Source organism: Lepidochelys kempii, chromosome 2, assembly GCF_965140285.1.
Source record: "Lepidochelys kempii isolate rLepKem1 chromosome 2, rLepKem1.hap1, whole genome shotgun sequence".
NCBI lineage: Eukaryota > Metazoa > Chordata > Testudines > Cheloniidae > Lepidochelys > Lepidochelys kempii.
Window position 1 is genome coordinate 30,016,075 of NC_136381.1, and position 20,639 is coordinate 30,036,713.

A 20,639-nucleotide genomic window follows, 5' to 3' on the forward strand; every position below is an offset into this window, starting at 1 on the left:
ACTGCTGCGCTGGGCAACACAGCATGGGGAGTAGGTGACCAGCCCACTGTAGAGAAAGAAGTGGTTAGGGACTATTTAGAAAAGCTGGACGTGCACAAGTCCATGGGGCCGGATGCGTTGCATCCGAGAGTGCTAAAGGAGTTGGCGGCTGTGATTGCAGAGCCATTGGCCATTATCTTTGAAAAGTCATGGCGATCAGGGGAAGTCTTGGATGACTGGAAAAAGGCTAATGTAGTGCCCATCTTTAAAAAAGGGAAGAAGGAGGATCCTGGGAACTACAGGCCAGTCAGCCTCACCTCAGTCCCTGGAAAAATCATGGAGCAGGTCCTCAAGGAATCAATTCTGAAGCACTTACACGAGAGGAAAGTGATCAGGAACAGTCAGCATGGATTCACCAAGGGAAGGTCATGCCTGACTAATCTAATCGCCTTCTATGATGAGATTACTGGTTCTGTGGATGAAGGGAAAGCAGTGGATGTATTGTTTCTTGACTTGAGCAAAGCTTTTGACATGGTCTCCCACAGTATACTTGTCAGCAAGTTAAAGAAGTATGGACTGGATGAATGCACTATAAAGCAGGTAGAAAGTTGGCTAGATTGTCGGGCTCAACGGGTAGTGATCAATGGCTCCATGTCTAGATGGCAACCGGTATCAAGTGGAGTGCCCCAAGGGTTGGTCCTGGGGCTGGTTTTGTTCAATATCTTCATAAATGATCTGGAGGATGGTGTGGATTGCACTCTCAGCAAATTTGTGGATGATACTAAACTAGGAGGAGTGGTAGATACGGTGGCAGGTAGGGATAGGATACAGAGGGACCTAGACAAATTGGAGGATTGGGCCAAAAGAAATCTGATGAGGTTCAACAAGGATAAGTGCAGGGTCCTGCACTTAGGACGGAAGAATCCCATGCACCGCTACAGACTAGGGACCGAATGGCTAGGCAGCAGTTCTGCAGAGAAGGACCTAGGGCTGACAGTGGATGAGAAGCTGGATATGAGTCAACAGTGTGCCCTTTTTGCCAAGAAGGCCAATGGCATTTTTGGATGTATAAGTAGGGGCATTGGCAGCAGATCGAGGGACGTGATCGTTCCCCTCTATTCGACATTGGTGAGGCCTCATCTGGAGTACTGTGTCCAGTTTTGGGCCCCACACTACAAGAAGGATGTGGATAAATTGGAGAGAGTCCAGCGGAGGGCAACAAAAATGATTAGGGGTCTGTAACATATGACTTATGAGGAGAGGCTGAGGGAACTGGGATTGTTTAGTCTGCAGAAGAGAAGAATGAGGGGGGATTTGATAGCTGCTTTCAACTATCTGAGAGGTGGTTCCAAAGAGGATGGTTCTAGACTATTCTCAGTGGTAGAAGATGACAGGACAAGGAGTAATGGTCTCAAGTTGCAGTGGGGGAGGTTTAGGTTGGATATTAGGAAAAACGTTTTCACTAGGAGGGTGGTGAAGAACTAGAATGCGTTACCTAGGGAGGTGGTAGAATCTCCTTCCTTAGAAGTTTTTAAGGTCAGGCTTGACAAATCCCTGGCTGGGATGATTTAATTGGGGATTGTTCCTGCTTTGAGCAGGGGGTTGGACTAGATGACCTCCTGAGGTCCCTTCCAACTCTGATATTCTATGATTCTAAGTAAAACTATGCCTGTGCTGAAGGGTCCCCCCCCCGCCCCAGGCCCGGAGCCCCATGCTCCCCCTCACCTCCATACCGGGCCCTGGCATTTTTATACCATGTTGAGGGAGGCCTCAGCAAGAAAAGTTTGAGAACCCCTGATTTTTCCCACTTCCTCCCTGCTTGGACTCACATCACATCAGATCAGTGTGTCATAGGCAGGATGGATCTGGGCTATTCCCTTCAATTTGTTTCTCAGGAGGTCCAATCTCTCCTCTCAGCAGGGACCATAGAGGAAGTTCCTCTGGGGAAAAGGTTTTTATTCCTGCTATTTTCTTATTCCGAAAGGAAAAAACTGTTTCAGTGCTATTTTTGATCTAAGATTTAAACAAATATGTGAAGAGATAAAGTTCTGCATGGTTATCCTAGTTTCCATTATTCCTTCTCAGAAACAAGAGGACTGATATGCTGCCCTCAGCTTTAATGATGCTTACCTTCATATAGTGATCCACCCAGACCACCAGAAGTTTCTCAGTTTCATAGTGAATGGAACTTACTCTTAATTCACAGTACTTCTGTTTGGCCTTTCAGCAGCCCCTTGCATTTTCAGAAAGCACATGTCCGTGGTAGCTGTGTATCTTACGAATTTGGGAATCCATGTATTCCCTTACTGGACAACTGGCTAGTGAGAGCAGGCTGAGTCTCAAGTATTGTCCAGTGTGACTTTAATACAGTCCGCCTTCAATGAACTGTGGTTATTACTCAGTCTGGATTAATCAATTCTGAAACCTGTGCAAAGAATAGAATTTATCAGAGCACTCCTGGATTCTACAAAAGCCAGGGCGTTTCTGCTTCAGTCAAAGTTCCAAGTGCTCCAGGGTCTGGTCTAAAAGCACATCCTGTTACCACAGTGGACACTTGTCTCAATCTCCTGGGGCACATAGCAGCATGTACCTACATAGCACAGCATGCCAGACTATGCCTCAGGAGCCTTCAGGGATGGCTAGCATCAGTATATGCTCCCAGTCAGCATTATCTAGACAGAGTGGTTCATGTACCAGAGGTAATTTTGTTCTCTCTCAGAAAGTTTGAACAGAAATTCACTTTGTTTCCCCACAACCAATTCTTATGTTGGTTGTGAAAGCCCCTAGGTTGGGTGGCACACATGGGTACCCTGAAAACTCAAGATTTGTGGTCTTTACAGAATCTGAGGACTCATTTTAACACCGGGGAGCTACATGCTGTCTGCCTAAACTGTTCAGCCACCTATTGTGCGAGAAAATCTGTTAATGCTAACAAACAACACAGCAACTATATTCTATGTAAACAGAGCGGGAAAGCACTGTCTCACAACTCTGCCAGGGGGCTATCCTGTATGGGAGTTCTGCATAATCAAGGCCATTCACCTCAAAGGTGCTTACATTCCAGGAGATCAAAATACATTGGCTGATTACCAGTGCAGGTCTTTTTTTCCTAACGGACACTTCATCTTGACATGGCCAAGTCCATCTTCCAGCTGCGGGGGACTCCCCAGGTGACTTGCTAACAACAAAGGCCAACAGAAAATGTCATAAGTTCTGCTCCCAGGGATGTCAGAGCCTGGGTTCATGATGGTCGCTTTCCTGCTACCATGGAAGAACTCCCTGCTGTATGCCTTTCCTCCAATACTCTTACTGCCCAGAGTCTTGTTCAAGACCAAGCAGGACCATGCATGCCTCATACTAGTACCAACATGGCCTCATTGGTTCTCAACCCTGCTAGCGTTGTCATTGAGACTTCCTCTGACTCTTCCATTGGATCCAGACATGATTTCTCAGGTGTCTGCTCCATCCCAACCTGCAAGCATTCCACTTGGCAGCATGCATGCTTCATGGCTAACATTACTGAAAAGGGCTTGCTCAAAAGTTGTTCAGGAAGTGCTTCTGAATAGCAGAAAGCCTTTAACTAGGCCAAATGAAAAAAGTTTTCTATCTGGTCTCACCAAACATATGTGTCTCCAGTGAAATCTTCCATTAACCAAGTTTTGCACAATCTGTTGCACCTAAAACATCAAGGTCTGACAGTTCTATTAAAGTATATTTAACAGCTATTTCAGCTTTCTACCCTTCAGTGGATAATAAATCGCTTTTTTCCAGCCCTGTAACTGTTGTATTTCTAAAAGGGTTAGACAGGTTATATCCACGGGTGCAAGAACCTGTTTCCTCCTGTTTCAGCCTGGTGCTAGCAAACTTAATGGGACTACCCTTTGAACCTCTTGCATCTTGCTCCCTTCTCCACCTCTCTAAGAAAATGACATTTCTGATAGTGATAACCAAGGAGGGCTTGGTTTTCAGCCTGATTTCAACTTGACTCACATTTATTTTTTTAACACTCAATTATTTATGGGTGCAATATATGCCATTTTGTTGTCTATCTTATTATGCCTGACAATCATATAACATCTAAACACTATAAACTGCAATTGCTGATTTGAAACAACCCTCAACTATGTAGGTATGGAAATTGTGATTGTGAAAAAGGAGACGGGCTTTTAAAAAGCTATTTTTTAAGCTTTGAGAATAAATTTAGGATCGGCAGTTTTCTTTTGTGCTGCATGAATAAGTAAATCAATTTTAAAAAGTCTTTGGGGCCTCTATTTTAAACATTTATAAAACATATATATTGAAAGAAGTTTAGTGGGCTATTTTATATGAACGAAACTAAACATCCTAAATCCTGTACTTGCACAAAACAAGGAAGAGAGATAAATATCCACAATGGTTGCAATTAATTATATAAAAAAAAATAGGCACTCTGAATGTCTCAGGGAAATGAAGTACTCTAATTTGCTAAGAAATCTTGGGAAAAGTGATTGCATAATTTAGTGTTAATCTACTTCAGCTTTTGCAACTGAATTTGATCGATGATCAACTAAATTCTTACGGACTGTGGCAACATTCCACAAAACATTTTTTCACAAGCAGAAGTGATGTGTAACTGAATGGTTCCTCCAATGTACTGGAAGTAAACAAAATTTCATATTCTCCGAATTTCTTCTTCCAACTATTTTCCTGGAACAAATGCCTTCAACTGTGGCCCTACTTGTTAATTGATCCTCTATTTATGTACCAAATAACCTATACTGATGTGACTTAGAACCTGTGTTACACTCATGTATTTCTCCCAGTTACCCCTATATGAAGCTTGAAGACTTCAATTAACAAAAACATTTCAATCCTCAGGAAACTAAACTGTGTGCCACAGGCAAAGAACAGGAGAGACCAAGGTGCCACCAGTGCCTGAGGATATCTGCAATAGAAGGGAAGTGAGATAAACTAAAATGATCCCATCAGGCAAACCATGTTCCACATTGCAGAGGAAAGCAACCCTCATCTCCCCTGCCCCACAAACCACAGGCTTTCTGCTAATCTGACCTTGAATAAAATTCTTTCCCAACCCCAAGTGTGGCAATCAGTATGACCCCAAGCATGGGAGTAAGACTCACCAGTCAGACAACTAGAGTGGATTATCTGTACCATATCAGAACACTGGTCCTACCTTACCTGGTATTCCATCTCCAGTTTTGGCCAATCCCTGATTTGTCAGAAGAAGGGGGTAAAAAACCAGATTACATCTATTCATTGTGCATTGTGGGGGAAAACAATCCTTCCTGACCCCTGTGGGTGAGGACGACATTTGATTGTCTATAGGAGAGCACACTAGGTCCTTCAAGAGCACATGCTGCTAGATCAGGTGTTATTGGAACTTCAGCCTTCATGACAAATGGAATGCTGGGAGATGTAGTGCCAGAGATATCAGGAGGCCAGGTGGCTTAATGTGACTAGGCATGGACTACATCAACAGTTGCTATTGCCTAAGAAGGGGAGAGCCCAGGTTTCAACTTAACCTGAAGAAAGTTTCTCTGCTAAGAAAGTTAGGGAAACTGTGAGCCCAGAAAGGGGATTGATGGACAAGCCTGAGAGGAGACAGGACTTAGAAAGACAGGACTTAGAAAGGGATGAGGAAGAAAGAAAAAGAACTGAGGCAGTATAGCACTGGTGTGGGACAGTGGCACAGTGTTGATCTGGTCTTTATTTAGGGGACTCAGGCTGAAGGCCTCCGTCAAGGTAGGGGAAGCGAAGAAGTTTCTCCTTGAAAACCTGCAGCATCAGGTAAAAAAAACATTGAATTTGTGAAGAAAAAGACTATTGATTAAACCCAGAGAGAGAGGAATACTCCTACTGACGTCCAGGAAAGAAAGTAGTAGCCCAAGAAAAGCAAATGAACCATTTATCCCCAGGCAGGTGACCTTGCACCAACGGGGTGATTGTGTTTTGTTTTGTTTTTTTTGTTTTTTCTGTTTGGTTGATAGCTGTGGGGAAAAGGGGGAGATGCACATGAGCTTGTTGCAGCAAACAGTGTGATCTGTTTCTTCCATTTACTATTGGTATATTACTGACAACAATGAATACTGTTTGCTGTGGGTCACTGTTATATGGCAAACAGATTTCTGTGACACATTGTGACAGATGCAAAGCTGTATAACATGGCTGCACATTTTACACAATAATCTGCCATGAAACAAGCAGCATGAATGAGTAGTCAATATGTATAAATTACTGGAATTCATAACTATTCAATGGATAAAAGGCCTCAATGGATTTTAACTTTGCTTGTGGTCCCAGCACTTTTGTTTTTGATGTGCTCACTGGTGTCAGTGCAAGTGAATAAGAAAAATAAATGGATAATATAAAAAAAAACAAAAACATAAGTTATTTAAAGAGATTCTTTACCTGGACAACCAGAGCCATTCAATTTAGTTATCCATTTTCAGGAAAGAAAAAAAAAAACATTGGCTCTCTTGTGCTTCTGATATTAATGTAACATGTTTTTAAAGCTAACCAAATTAAGTTTTTATCCCTTTTTACACCCTATAGATGTAAAATATCCACTCCAACTAACTTAACAGAAAATACACATATTTCACCACAACATGTGTACAGGATGACAAAGGAACAACAGTCATGTGCACAGAAAAAAAACACAATACCAGATAAAACTAAACAAGAAGGTTTATCCTAAAAATAACTAATTACAGGACATTGAGCTCCTCATTTCCATTCTTGTTACATTTAGATGCTCTTATCTTTGATATGTAAGACTTTTAAACATTTACTTAACCGTTGGACCTTTGAGCCAGGTCATTTGGCAGGGTCCTCACAGGGGCCACACAGAAATTACAGGGCCAACCATTTGTTTCTTCAGAATTCCCACACTAGGGCAAAGTAAAACACATCCTTCCATGTCAGTAAATCAATAGCTTTTTGATGGCCAAATCTGCCACCAGCCAAACTTTTTATTCTAAATTTTGTACCCGTCAATATATAAGGTGTCATCCTGTGGAGTTACAGGACCTGATTTTGATCTCACAGTATTTTAAATGAGTTTAACTTCACTGATTTCAATGCAGTTATTTCTGATTTGCATGAGATCTGAATCAGGCTAATAAGGTAATTCCTATTAACTGTTTTAGGACTGAAGAAACCGGCAAACTCAATCTTCACATGCCGGGAGGATAATACATTTTGTTTTTGTTTTATTTTGTTTTGGGTTTTTTAGTTTTGGAACAAAATGTTGGAAAAACAGTAAAACATGGAAATGTTCATTTATAGTATCTTAAATCTAAGGATCTGAAATCACATTACTATTATTAATGAAACAAGTTTCCTATCAGAAGCAACCCCAGCAGCTGGGAACAGACAAATAGAGAGGAAGGAAGCCCTGGAAAAGGGGTGGAGAGCATGAAGGAAGGCAGAGTTGGTTGCTGATAGTCTAATCCACATACCTTCTGGGTGTGGTGTTCTGTCCCATCTAGTGGCACTAAGATAAAATGAGTCTGCTTTACAGCCTTAGCTAACAGCCAGGTGGCTTTTAGCTCATGCTGTAGGGGCTCATGCACTAAGCTCCAGAGGTCCCCGGAGGTTTGATCCTGCCTGCTGATGACGGGAGTGCTACAGGCAATGGCCTGCTAGAACACTATAATAAAGCATGGTCGCGATGAAGGTGGCCTGGAGTGAATACGGTGGTCCCCTAAAGTGAGAGATGCTCACAGGGGACCACTCTGTGACAATGAGGTTAGATTAGATAATCCAGTGGTCCCTTCTGGCCTTAATTTATGGAACTACAGCACTGTTTGCTACCAATACATATTCATTACTGTATTGATAGCTCAAGAAGGTTATATGGCAAGGGTTCGCATGTAGTTGTACATATAAACTATCCCCTCAGATGTTCAGCAGCTTTTTAGCATAGCACATTCTATAGTCCCCAGCAGGGATTATCCTGAGATAATATGGAGAGGCTGGACTTTGATACAGTGAAGAATCACTGGCTTCCAGAGAAATACAGAATGCAAGAACATGTAACTCTTAGTTGGAAGACATTTACACCGGGCATGAAGGAGGTAGGTAACATGGAGGTATATCAAGCAAAGGTGTTTTTGGTTTCATGCTGAAAACCAGTCAGCAATTTTCTTTCTTAATAACTTTCAATATATCAGTATATTATTGTTAAGAAGGACAAAGAGAATGTACATTAGGCCAAAAATAATAGGTTCATTAGTAGGGAGCTGGCACTTCGTAGACAACACAATTGAGAAGTTAGTAGGGCAAGTCAGCATCTCAGAATGGTTTCTTGCTTTCAGATATCTTTTTGTTTTGTTGTGATTATAGGAAATGTGTATATAAGGTTGCATAAGAGTTTTCATACTAAATTACTTATTTCAGTTGCTTATACTTTGTTTAAACTTTTTCTTTCCCTGAAAATTGCCAGCTCAAGTTTGTTTCTAAACATGGAATGTTTTTTAAAAAGTTTGCATAAAAATAGTTAAGCAGTTCTGACTATACTAAAAACATGAAGGAGAAAATTCCACACTTTTACTATTATAAACAGATTTATGTGTCTTTTATTGAAGGAAGTTTGAATTTAATTGAAGCTTTGGTAGATACCAAAATGGGAGGTAGTAGATACTCAAAATTTTGTCTCGACTTGGTCTCTAAGCCTAACATGTCTGTAAGAGGCCTCGAGAAAATCAGTTTAATTCAGGTGAATTATAAGGATTTAAAAACATACATTATCTATGCCTTGAAAATTTAATATATGTAACTTCTTAGCGAGATGCTCCCTACATGTATTACACATGTGGGTACGCATGCACACCACGCACCTGAGTCTGGAGATTTTTAGTAAGTAGTTCCCTTGGTCCACATATATGCAATAGTTTTCCTTATGCTCCAAATAGAGAGTATAAAAGTCAGTGCAGACTGATGTCTCTCCAGTTGCTTCTTACTGCTGTACATCCTGAGTTGGAATCTTCTGTGTCCACATCTTCTTCCTAAACTGTGTCATTCTGTAAATATATTGCAAATAGTTTTTAGTATTTTAATCTTTTAGACTTAATATATTGTAGTTAGTCATTTTTTTCCCTCACCCTGGGGAAATTCCCTGAAGCAGGCTGGTATTATTCCCAGAATACTGGGGTTCAACAGTTGTATTTCCTGCCCCACCCATTTTCTGTGAGTGATGAACAACAGTTTTGCCTCTACTGCCTAAGTGATGCTCACATCTCAGCCAAGTGCAACATTTGCCACTCCTTCCCCTCCCCTCCCCCCACCCCAACCCTAACCCTTCCTGCCCCCAGGACTCGTGAGGGTTGGCAGCTAAGACTTAAAAAAAATCTGATGGAGCAGGTTGTGAGACCCCCCATCAGAGTTGGACTGGGGAGTTCCTCTGTAGATCATCCTCATCTAGCCAAACAGTATTGCTCCAAGCATGAGCTCAGGAGCTGAAACTAAGACTTTCACATCTAAAGAGAAGACTTCTCATGAGAGTAAGGAGACAAACCTCCTTCATCCAAGCCTGCTCTGAAGAGAAAAGGTCCCTCCCTGACCCCTTCAAAGTTGAGAGAGCCCTCTCACATGGGTACTAAAGATTTAGGCCTATGTAAAACTCCTCAGCAAGAGAAAGTGGCACAAATGGGTGCAGAGCCATCAGTTCTGGTACTGGTTCCAGTGTCTAAAATGCAGGACAATCTTCCACTAACACTCCGTTTGACATCCAGCTCAGACTCAGTGTCAATACCATCACAGCCCCAGAGGAATCCAACTTCAACTGTGACCAGGGAAGCATCAGATCTGATGGCTCCACCAACCAGTCTCACTCCACTTCCCAGGGTGGTCAGAGACCTATGTGTCCCCAGAGGACATTTTTGCTCTCCCTTATCCTTTCTCACACCTCCTCTCGGATCCGCCTGTATTCAGTGAGATAGTTACTACAGAGGAAACTGTGTCTCCTCACACTGACAAATGAAGCACCCATTATTACCGGTGCCTCCCTATTAGGTTGGAGAGGGTATATGAATGATTATACTTCACAATGCATCTGGACCCCTCAGGAATCCAGGATCCATATCAATTTATTAGAACAGAGAGCAGCCTGCAATGCCTCCTTCCACTCACCCCATCCCAGAATATTCAAATAATGTCAAACAAAATGACAAATGTCTTCTATATAAACAAACAGGGGGAGAACGCGTTCCCACCCTGTTTGAACAGAGACGGTCAATTTTTGAAATTGGTGCATCAGCTATCACATAACTCTTTCAGCAGCATATTTACCAAGTGTACAGTACTTTCGAGTGGACAGTCTCAGCAGGTATTTTTCCACAGACCACAAATGCGAGGTTCATAATTTGGTCCTGGATGAAGTCTTCACCCAGAGGAGATCACTATTTGGGGAGATTTTCACCTCAAAGATTAACAGGAAACTTCCCCTCTACTGCTCAGGAGTAGCTCTAGTCAAGGGCTCAAAGGGAGATGGCCTTCTGTTAAAATGGAGGGGTCGCCTCAGGAATACCTTCCCATCCCAAGTCGCATGGAAAATCTGTCACCACAGAGCTTGAGTCATCCTTATTGCACCCAACTGTCCAAGACAGTTCTGGTTCACGGATCTATTGACATTCTCAGCTCATCCAGCCATAAATATCCAACCATTTTCAGACCTTCAAACACAACACCAGGGCAACCACTGCAACTCCTGCAACTGTGTTGGTCCTGCTTTGAGCAGGGGGTTGGACTAGATGACCTCCTGAGGTCTCTTCCAACCCTAATCTTCTATGATTCTATGAACTCAGGGCCTAGTATTTGGATGGACATCTTATGGACAGCATTAGTGTTCCAGAGTGGTGTGGTCCAGTCTCAATCAAAACAGGAAAGATTCTACCAGAAGATATTATTCAGGTAAATGGAAGTGTTTCTCCTCTTAGGCTCAATGACACTGCTGGGATCCCTGCTATTCTGGAATATCTACTTACATTAAGATATTGGGTGTCTCTTTTAGTTCCTTTTGGGTTCATGTGGCAGCAGTCAGTACTTTTCATTGCCCTGTTGAGAACCACACTATCTTCACCCATCCTGCAACAACTAGGGTTTTGAAGGGGCTTCTTCAGTATTTCCTTCCATTGGTGAAGGTCAAATCCCAGTGGGGCCTCTACTTCATTGTTTCAGCTCTCACTAGCATTCCCTTGGAACCTTTAGCCTCATGTTCTGTGTCCCATCTTTCAATAAAAGTTGCCTTCCTAGTCACCATAACATTAGCCAAGAGTCAGTGAGTTGGGAGCACACATGGCAAACTCATCATATACTATCTTCCATAAATAAAAGGTCTTACTGTGTCCTGACCTGAAATTCATCTCTAAAGTAATTTCAGAGTTTCACATGAGCCAAACTATCCGCTTACCAGGGTTTTCTTTTCTAAAACTGCATGCTTATGATGAGGAGAGGAAGCTTCATTCGCTGGATGTCCAAAGAGCACTAGCCTTTTATCTACATAGAACAATAGTTATTTGAAAAACACCTAAATTATGTGTTTTCATAGTAGAGAGGTCAAGGGGTCAAGCTATTTCTGCACAGAGACTTTCCAAATGGGTCTCTGGCTTCATTATGGTTTGCTACCAACTAGCCCACATTCCTATCACAGAGCAGATAAGGGCTCATTCCACCAGAGTGCATGCAATTTCGGCTGCATCTCTGAGAGACTTACTTCCACTGGAGATATATAGGGCAGCTATTTGGAGCTCCTTACACACCTGGCGATAGCAGTATTACAGTCAGCTATTACATCTGTGTCCTCGCACCTGCTTCCAGTTTGACTACTACTTGCTAATCTCTTTTATGTGGAATACAAATAGGGATCATCACTCAAAGAAGAAATGGAGGTTTACTTACCTGTAACTGTAGGTTCTACAAGATGTGTGGTCCTTATCAGTAGTCCACTACCCACCCTCTACCCCCTCCACTATGGATTATATTTGTATTTGTGGAAAGAGAAGGAAGTGGAGAGGTGCTGGTCCACATCACCTTTTATACCCTCAGTTTGGAGCAAGAAGATAACTGTGCATGTGAGGACCAACAGACACTGTTACTAAAAATCTCCAGATTCAGGTGCGTGGTGCACATGTGCACCCGTGTGTGGAATGCAGGTGAGGCCTACACATCTCTGGGATGAAAGGTGGTGACCACAACACTGGCTGACTGAAAGAAGGGAAAGGAGGGAGCTTCACCATCCATGGCTGCCACCCCCACTGTGTCTCCTGGGATCCTGGACCTTCTTTATCCTAATTCTGAGAGATGTCCTAGTGAGCGTAAGCCAGAGAAAGGGAGCCAAATGACACTGCTTCCTCCACTGGCTCTGGCTAAAATGGCACCTGGGATGTGAGACTTTGTTTCTCCCTCCCTTCTCTTAATGCGTCTGTTACAGGGCAGGGGTAAACCCCTTGAATGCCCTGCTAAAATGCTGGCTAAACCCTAATTTCTGGTAGGGAGGCCAGGTGTGGGGGCCCAAGCGGTCAGCAGAGAGCCCAGCTGCAAGCCCTAACGAGGGCTGGCTCACTGCTATGAGTTGAGTGAAGTAGCGATAGCTGGGCTGAAGAGGAGAGGGCTATAAAATCCCTGGGGAAAGCTCAGTCGGGAGGCGAGCCTGGGAGGGGATAGGAGGGTTACATCTCTGTCTCCTCACCCAAGGAAAGGAGCCTCATAGGCCAGCAGACCCTGGGAAGGGTCTAACTGGTCATAGCTGTTGTGGGAAAAGGGCGGATAATACTGTTGCACTGTAAATAAAGACACAAGGGTGAAGCACTGAAGGAGGCGTGGGGACTCTTTATTTAACCAGCCAGCACAGGCATGAGAAAGTGGAAACCTGCACAGACCCTGTGACAGTGTCCTTTTTCATTCCCTACCTTAGTTCTTCTCTTTCCCATCTCTCTACTTTTGTCCTTCTGTCTAATAAGAGTGTGGCTCAGCTGTCCAAAACTGTCTTCTGTGACATGCAGCTAAAAGCAATGCCCTAAACAGCCTGGGCAAAATTCCCAGATTTAGGTAATAGCTCATTTTAAGTGACCACTCTCCTTACAATGTGTATGATAACACCCATTTTTTCATGTTCTGTGTGTATATAAATCTCCTCACTGTATTTTCCACTGAATGCTTCCAATGAAGTGAGCTGTAGCTCACGAAAGCTTATGCTCAAATAAATTAGTTAGTCGCTAAGGTGCCACAAGTACTCCTTTTCTTTTTAAGAATGAAAGTGTGACCCCTGTTACAGTACGGCTCAGCATGGGAACACAAGTATTTTGCTGGTTGGTTGGTTTTTTTTTTTGTTTTGTTTTACTTTCTGGCCTTCGGTGATGCAGACTGGATTGTGGTAGAGGCACATTTGAAATATCATTCCAGAACAACAGACAGTCATTTTTTCCCTGAGGTCATTAGATAGAGAATAGATTGCAAAGAGGGAAATGCATTATGACCACTAATGTGATTATGTTTAGGTGACTGGGCTTTATAAGCAGTTTGAAATTCAGAATGCTTTATTTCTTTCATTTGATCTTGCTGAAAATTGGAAAAAATTACATTAAAAAAATCACATACTGATAGGGCTGTCAATTAATCACAGTTAACATGTGATTAACTCAACATAAATTAACATGTGTTTTTTTTAACTAGTGTTTATTGCACATCTCTGGAGACGGGACTTGGCAGCAGACTGCACCATCCCCTCCCTGATGGACAGGGCTGGCCGTAGGGGTGGGGTGTCCACCATCCAGGGCGCCGTGCTCAGGGGGACACCACTGTGTGCCTCTGGGGCAGGGGTGCCCCGCCTCACACCACCTTGCTCTACTCCTGCTCCCACCTCTTCTCCCCTCCCCTCCCCTCCCTCCCCCCCCCATGGAACTGCCTGTGGTCAAGCTGCTTGGGACCAGGAGCCTGCCTCCTGTCTGCTGTGCAGAGCGGTGGCATGGAGGACGGAGGGGCTGATGTCGGGGTATCCCCCTCCCCCCACCCATGTACCCAGTCACCACTGAGTTGGGGTCAGGGAACAAGGGGAGCCTGTCTGCTGCTGCTGGTTTAGGAGTGAATGCTGCAGACAGCAGCTGCTGCTGGCTGAAAAGGTGTTCAGTCTCCTGAGTACTCTGCTTAAATAGACAGTTTCCCCCAGCGCGTGCATACACATACACACACACACACATACACACACACACTCTTCCCCCATCTCTCTGACACACACACTTCTCCCTAACATGCATGCATGCCCACACTCACACACACTTCTCCTGCAACACGCGCACCCTCTCTCACAAAACCAAAATCTGAAATGGAGCTCCTGGTGAGCTAGGAGTGGCCAGAGAGCCAGGCACCAGGAGTCGCAGCAGCAGTGCAGAAGTAAGGGTGTGTTGTAATCAAAATCAATATATTTGAAAATGTAGAAAACATCCAAAATAGTTAAATGTATGGTATTCTATTAGTGTTTAACAGTGTGATTAAAACTGTGATTAATCACAGCTACTTTTAAACTCACAATTAATCGCAATTAAGTTTTTTAATTGTTTGACAGCCCTGCATATTGATCATTAACAAGTCTGTAGAAGAAAGATTGCTTACTTTATATTTCTTACTTCCTACCTCAAAACTCTTTGAGATGTGCTTACCACCCTCAATTTTTTCTTTAAACCTTTATACAGCAATATTCATCTCAAAGTTATCTTCCAACAGCTAATCTATAGGTAATTTGGTAATAATGGGAATTAGAAGATGAAAACGAGATTATTTTATCTTTTTCATCCGTTGAGTTTTCCTTTGCATGATAAATTGTTAATTTCTTATATGAGTATAAATGTCACCATACTTGCCCTTTTTTGATGGTAAAAAACAAAACAAAAACAAAACAAACCCCCAAAATCTAAAAAAAATTCTAAATCCTCAAAATTAGGATATCTGCAATACCTACAAATAACAAACAAAAATTGTTTCTATTAATTTATATATCTCAACTTTTATCCAAATATAAGGCCTATATTTTCTTTAATATATTGCTAAGCATAACTTTTTATTACCTAGAATATACAGAGTCATATGGAAGAAACCTTTCCATCAAAATTGGTTTTGCTACTCTGTACTGTCATCAGATATGCTCTTAGGAAAACAATACATTTTAAAACAGAACATTATGACATTAAAATTAAATCATAATCATGGAAGACTAAAGCAGATCAATTGATTTAAATTACATGGTAATTCAACAAGTTGTTTTCAGTGTAGGTGACAGCTGCATCAGGTAGTGAAGAGGGCAGCAACAAAAAAAGCCAGTTAGTAGGCTTATCTTGAATTAAAAACATTGTGTTTTGTTAAGGTTCCCATGGGACACAAGGAGAATATTAATGTGTTATCTTCAAATTTATTTATAGTCCTAACACATTTACATGAATAAATTAATTTTGATCATATAATTTTAATTTAATTTGACATCACTCATGTAGCTGTCCAATCATTGTGTCTCTGTCTTTGACAGAATAAATGAAGTGATCTTGGCAAATGGAAATATTATTCTGACCATATAGATAAATAACACAGGTAAACAATACACTGACACAGGCATAATATGAACAAAGTACATGGAGAACACCAAAGTGACATGGAAAAAACAAAAACAGGATTACCTAGCTTTTCTCTCCATTGTTTAACTGTAGCCTTTAAGTGTCTTACAAAAGTATAATGTTATCAAGAAATTTAGGTCTTCAGTTTAATCATATAAAGTAGGCATCTAAAGGTCCCTCAGATATCAATTACTTTTCTACACTAGGCTGGGTTTAACCAGTGACCTATTAGTGAACAAATCATTACTGCTTTAGGATTCTCCTGATCCTTCTTCTTAGCAGTGTTTATGAAGTATTACTCTTTTTTATTAATTCCTATTATTGTTATTATTAATTATTATTTTATTATTTTATTTATTATATTTGCAGTCGTTTAATCAAATGTATCTGCATGACATAAAGCCATCTTGCACCATCCAGTGGGAAATGCTGCTTAAAAGTGGATGGTACAATATGGTGCTTAGATTCTGTAATTAGAATGAAATAATATTAGATCTCCAGCTAGAGGTATTAGAAAGTAGGTAATCTCCAGGCAATACTAGGAACTAAAAAGTATCTGTTTCAAGAGGAAAAACAAAAACTCAAGTGAAAAAAAATCAGTTCTTAGGAAGAACTATACTCTATTTGGGCCTGTGTATTTGTTCTTGACAGCTCTTAATCAAAGTAGGTTACATGCATAATGTAGAGCAGTGGTGGGCAACCTGCGGCCCGTGGGCCGCACGCAGCCTATCAGAGTAATCCACTTGCGGGCCACGAGACAGTTTGTTTACATTGACAGTCCGCAGGCACAGACGCGCGCAGCTCCCAGTGGTTGCAGTTCGCCATTCCCAGCCAACAGGAGCTGCGGAAGTGGCAGCCAGCATGTCCCTGCAGCCTGCCACTTCCCACAGCTCCCATTGGCCAGGAACAGCAAACCGCAGCCACTGGGAGCTGCGGGGGACCAGGCCTGCAGATGGTCAACATCAGCAAAATGTTCGCAATCACATTACCATGATGGGCTGCTTGCATCCCATCACTGAGGTAGAGCATGATAGAAAACCTGCAGGCAGAGAAGAAGTGCAAGGTGGATGCTCTGCAATCACATCAGCCAACTCCATCAACACTCTTGGATACATAAGATCTGGCCCCATGGACTTGTGCATGCCCATCTTTTCTAAATAGTCCTTAACTTGTTCTTTCATGACTGAGGGCTGCTCACCTCCTCCCCATACTGTATGGCCCAGTGCAGCATTCTGGCAGCTGACCTTGTCTGTGATGACTGAGGCAAAAAAAGCATTGAGTATTTCAGCTTTTTCCACATCATCTGTCACTGTGTTGCCTCTCCCATTCAGTAAGGATCTCACACTTTCCTTGACCTTCTTCTTGTTGCTAACATCTGTAGAAACCCTTCTTGTTACCCTTCACATCCCTTGCTAGCTTCAACTCCAATTGTGCTTTAGCATTCCTGATTACACCCCTGCATGCTCGAGCAATATTTTTGTACTCCTCCCTAGTCATCTGTCCAAGGATATACAACTCTCAATTCCCCATTAATTTACTTGCCTAGATACTAATATCACTAATTTATGAGATGCAAATTACTGTAGAATGAATTCAAAAGATACATGACATACTTGCAGTAAATTTGACTTTAAAATCCTTGAAATAATTCATATTTTAAAAGAAAGGTTATTCGAATGTTACACTTTGTTACCTATTAGGGACAGTTCTGTAGACAGAGAAACATCTTGTTCATTTGAATATCTGTAATAACAGAACTGGCTACCAACAAGTTTAGTCTTGAAATTAGATGAAGGTTTCTAACCATCAGAAGAGTGAAGTTGTGGAACGGCCAAGGGGAGCAGTGGGAACAAATAACCTAACAGGTTTCAAGATTGAGCTTCATAAATTTGTGGAGGGGATGGTATGATGAGATTGCCTGCAATGGTATGTGACCTATCTGTGTCTGCTAGTTGCAAATATCCTCAACGGCTGGCAATGGGACACTAGATGGGGAGGGCTCTGAGTTGAAACAGTGAATTTTTCCCCAGGTGTCTGACTGATGGGTCTTGCTGACATGCTCAGGAGTCTAACTGATTATCATATTTGGGGTTGGGAGGGATTTTTCCCTCAGGTTAGATTGGTAGAGACCCCATGGGGATGGTGGGGTTAGCCTTGATCTAAAGCAGTGGCTCTCAATCTTTCCAGATTACTGTACCCCTTTCAGGAGTCTGATTTGTCTTGCATACCCCCAAGTTTCACCTCATTTAAAAACTAATTGATTACAAAATCAGACATAAAAATACAAAAGTGTCACAGCACACTATTACTGAAAAAATGCCTACTTTCTCATTTTTATGATATAATTATAAAATAAATCAATTGGGATATAAATATTGTACTTACTTTTCAGTGTATAATATATAGAACAGTATAAACAAGTCATTGTTTGTATGGAATTTTAGTTTGTACTGACTTTGCTAGTGATTTTTATGTATGCAGTTGTAAAACTAGGCAAATATCTGTATGAGTTGATGTAATCCTTGGGAAGACCTCTGCGTACCCCCAGGGGTACCTGTACCCCTGGCTGAGAACCACTGCTATAAAGCATGGGGCCTGGGTCACTTGCTGGTTTGAATTAGAATAAATGGTGGATTCTCTGTAATTTGAAGTCTTTAAATCACAGTTGGAGGACTTCACTAATTCAGATGGAGATTATTGGTCTATTACAGGAGTGGGTGAGTGAGGTTTTGTGGCCTGCCATGTGCAGGAAGTCAGATTAGATTATCACAGTGGTCTCTTCTGGCCTTCTGAATCTATGAGTAAACTGCAGTAACGAGGCTAGCACTACGTTAAAAAAACAGTATAGTTAATTTGTTACGCTCTCTTATTCTTTCGTATCACAGGGTGAGGCAAAAAAAATTGAAATAAAAAGCACACTGCTTCACAATCAGCCTTGTGTTCCCAATAATATCATCCTTGTCTCCTTCCTCCTCCAGTTCCTTATGCCCTTCATTCCATCCAATTCCTAGTTCATCCCTATTTAGTCCTGAATCCTGCACAGATTTACCCATAGGTATAGCTTTATACATGTGAATAGTGCCACTGGAGTTTTACGTCTTGCAAGAAATTGATTTAAAACTGTAAATCCTTTAAGGAGGGACTTAACCTTTATTTTATGTTTGTACAGCACCCAGCATAATGGGACCATGTTTTTTATTAGGGCTTCTGGTTGCTATTGTAATACTACTAATAATAATATTAATAGCTGCATATAGATTTTTTTTTGTTTGATTTGTCTATTAACTGTCCAATTTAAAAGTACTCTTCTATTTCAGAGAATCAGTTTCCAGTCACATGTCTGTGTTAATCAGGGACATTATTTGTGGTACCAAGATATCTTCCCCTGTGATTTTTTAGCTTAAATAAATTGACAGTGGAAAAAAAAAACAACCTTTTACCCTCCTCTTCTAATTTTAGATCTTACAACTATAATTAAGTGTGTTTATTGTTTCAAATCAGCACTATATTTTTAGGTGCTACACAGAAGTTAAAACCAGTGGGTCCAGTTCTGACATTTTTAATAAGACTGGTTCCCATTAAACTCAATGAACTAAGGTCCTAATCCAGCCATAAACTTGAGCACATATGTAACTTCAAGTGTATGAGTAGTCCTGTTGTACTGGAGCCTGTGCAAACGTTTCAGGATCATGCCCTATAATAATTAATGCTGGAACCAATGGTCGACAAAGGAGCAGGCACTTTTCTAAAGAGGGGAGGTGGGGGGAAGGAATGAAGGAATAATGACCAAATACACACATATTAGCTAACCTGACTAGGAAGGTATATTGAGCTTTAAGCACAGCTGTAAAGGGACTCCAAGAAACATACTTACACACTGCTGGTATGCTGTGATTACATACTACTGCATATGAAACCCCAGAAAGCAGAACAAAGACACCTCTATTTGCCGCAAAGTATTTCGAAGGGATGTGGGAGAGAGTTGATCATTCAGGTACCATTGACTCCAATTATTAAAGATTTTATATGCCATCTATTAGGACCTGGAATTCAGTCTGTTATAAATAACCCATGCAGACTAAGAGGGTAGACATTGCCAGTTCCCTAACCACTGTACCCAGAAACATAGGCTGCCATGTTCTGCAACTACTGCAGGTCAACTTCAAAGGTATCCAAGTTAGGGGCAATGTACTAAAAAAACACAGTATTTAGATCATGGAGGCATGAATTATTACAGAGTTCACTATTATGGGGTGAATTCTCATCCTTAAAATTGTCTGAGAACTAAGCGAATAATCATTTAAAATAAACTAGTGGGAGCTAAACTAATGATTTTCTAGGAATGGAAGTGGGAATAGTGCATTCATACGCATTTATTTTGAACGATGAATTTTGTTCTGCACCTCATATTTAATTTTATGGTAGAAAAAGAATTAGACACTTTGAAAAGAAAGGGTCGGGGAAGTAAGGATTTGTTGTTCTTAAATGTCAGAACACAGACTAGATTACTGTACTTTGACAATCTACCACAAAAATAAATAGCATTAGTATTTTCAATATTTAGTAAACTCTAGCTTAAAAAGGCACATACTCAGTATTTTGCAGTCTCTTTTAAAGAAAAGATGCAATGGTTTGTTAAGTGTACAGTCCATTAGACTAGGTTAAAGTGGGTTTTATTTTCTACATATATGAGAAGCAGGCCCTAGGTAAACCACTTGAAATATACATAGGAAATTACTTCATAGTGGATTTTTATTGTTTTATATAATTGCTTCTGAAACTCTGTTTACATAGCATTTGGAGAATTTATCTCTGACTTGACAAATATGAATTATATTAAATGAAAACTTGTATTGCCAGTTTTAGAAATCTGCATCGATACTGCAAATATAATTTGATTAGCTTGTTGTTAATATGCTTAAATATTAATTTTATTAGCAAGATATATTTGGAAACAAGGGGCCAGCCTCTCAACTAATGTAAATCAGTGTAGCTTCATTGCAGTCAATATCAAGTCAAGAAGTCTCAACTTTACTCCTTGATAAATAATTTGTATTGCTC

The 20,639-nt window shown here is 41.3% G+C and overlaps 1 protein-coding gene across 2 annotated transcripts in view; it reads left to right on the forward strand.

Annotated features, from left to right (window-relative positions):
- The window catches only part of CSMD3 (CUB and Sushi multiple domains 3), a 1,215,628-nt gene that overhangs the window by 923,340 nt on the left and 271,649 nt on the right, over window positions 1-20,639 (forward strand). The gene's annotated exons all lie outside the window — the stretch shown is intronic.